Raw genomic sequence first — 2456 nt, 5'->3', positions numbered from 1 at the left:
TATAATCAAGGATGCTTTCGGCAGAATGTTAAATGATCCAGGAAGTATTAAAAGAAGATGGAAAGAATATACTGAGTCACTGTATCAAAAGGAATTGGCAGACACAGAAGAATTTCATGAAACAACATATGAGCAAGAGCCTATGGTGATGAAAGATACCTAATCATATATTCCTTTTATACAGTTCTCTCCCTTGTCTGTTTCAATGCCAGTACATTATTTATCCCCTTTTTTCTTAATTCCACCCAAACCACCATATTAATCCTGTTCTGTAACAGTGGCATTATGCACTATTTGTCTTTCTGTAACTGAGATATTTCACTCAGCATAATGGCCTCCAATAAATCTCAGCCTAGCACTCCAGTCAGGCAGCTCTGGTGACCTAGTGGCAAGAAGCTGCACAGCAATCCCAAAGGCAAGCAGCTGGAGGCCAAAGGTGCTGGTCAAAGAGGAGAAAGGCAAACTCCTCCCATGCAATTAACTGCCTCTGAAAACCCGCTGGAGGGTCAGCTATGACTGGGTTCCGGCTCTATGCTATACAAACACAACAGCACTCCAGCCAGGCCTAGAGCTCCAGCAAGACTTCATCCTGTGCTTCAGCTCAGCATTCCAACAAGGCATTGATCTACACTGGGATTATTCTAAGCAAGACCGGCAATGGCCCTTCAAGAGCCCCCACACTGTACACTAAAACTGCCCTTTTTAAAAAATTAAATTTTACTAATTTTTTTTAAATTTTTATTGTATTATGTTTACGTGTACCGTCAAATCAGATCTGACTGGTACAGGAGGAGATTGACCCCTCCTTCTCCAGCAGAGCATCTGGCAGATTTGAACCGCATACCTCTGGGATTGCAGTGCACTTGTCTTGCCACTAGGCCACCAGAGCTCCCTTAAATTTTACTAATTTTAATGAACATTTACAGAGATTTTTGGGTTTCCATTCATTCATTGTTGCACTATTTTCTCTTCTCTCCCTCACAGTTCGTTCCTCTCCCCCCCCCCTTGAAAGTCTGTTTTAATTGTCCCATTGCCACAGTGTTTGTCAAAGCCAGTTCTGATTAATGTCCTTTGTCAGTGTGTCCTTTGCCATTCCCTATCACTCCTCCCTGAGAGGGACGTCACCCTGATTAATAAGGAAAAGAGGATGGCGTATTTTCTTAGCTACTTCCTGCTGAAAAGGGATGCTGTAAGTTTCAGGGTGAAGATCTTCTCTCACTACTCTAAAGGGCCTCTTTGGCAGTAGGAAACACATAGACTATTATGGAGATTGATTTTGGAATTTAAATGCACTGTTATCAATTGTGAAGATGTATCATGGAACTATTGCAGTCTGAAAGACACAAATTTAACTAACAAGTTAAAAGTATATGAGTCAAAAATGAAAAACCAATAATATTCCAAGTAGAGGTTCTAACAGTGTCACAAATCAAGTTACAGAGGGAAGGTAGTTCTTAAAATAAAAGGCTTATTGACTAGCACTTTGTCTATTATAGTATAAAGTTTAGGAACCACAAGATGTAGAGGCTCAACTATGTCATTTATTGTTCTTAAGTCCTGGAGCAAATTCCATCTACCACTGGGTTGTTTCACAGCTTGGAAGTCCATATGCAAGGCAGAGCTGAAGTAAGGAACTGCTTATGAGGTTTTCCGTCAATTCCAACAACTAAGAAATAGAAGAGTTGGGATAAAATTGCCCTTTCTAAGGGCCCTTCCTACGCTGTGCAGTAATGTCAGCCTTCCCAAGAGCCACTCAAATTGCTGTACACTGTGCTACACTCGTAGCTTGCGTACTGTCATCTAGTCTCTCCTACCTGCTTTAAACCTTTAACTGTGTGAAGGGCATTGACCCCACAGTAACAAACACAGCTGGCCTTCATTGGGTTTCCCAGGTTGTAAGTTACAAAGGAAGAGATTACCTATCTTTGTCTCACAGAGCTGCAAGTGGATTCAAACTCCGAGAAAGGAACAGCCTTTAAGTTAGCAAGGGAACTTCCTAGGGACTATGCTACAGAGTCGTGTGGACTATGGCACAAGAGTTCCCTTCCTCCACCCCTAGCGCAGAACTCTACATAATCTAAATCAGTTGCTATTGAGTTGGGCCTAACTCATGGTGATCCCATGCATGTCAGCGTCTTTGTTGTGTACTATCGAGACTCATAGGTGACCCTCCTACAGCTTTTTAAGTTTGTAAATAGTTTGTCAGGAAAGCAGCTGGTGGACTTAAACTGCACGCCTATGCACGTCAGCAGGTTTGTGTGACTTAGTTTGAAGTGGCTAGTTTTTCAATCTCCCTAGGCATCTCTGGATGATCCGATAACTTTTAAATTAGCCGCTTAACCATTTACACTATTCAGGGCAATGTATCTTTTGTATCTTTCTGTGTGTATCAGAAGTAGCGAGTTGCATTAGATTTAAAAATGGTCTAAGAAAAAAAGAAATTACTAATCTTCAAA

Source organism: Elephantulus edwardii, unplaced genomic scaffold, assembly GCF_000299155.1.
Source record: "Elephantulus edwardii isolate Elephantulus edwardi_28Jun2011 unplaced genomic scaffold, EleEdw1.0 scaffold00084, whole genome shotgun sequence".
Lineage (NCBI taxonomy): Eukaryota > Metazoa > Chordata > Mammalia > Macroscelidea > Macroscelididae > Elephantulus > Elephantulus edwardii.
The sequence above is the reverse complement of the archived record's forward strand: the minus strand, read 5'-3'. Positions refer to the sequence as shown.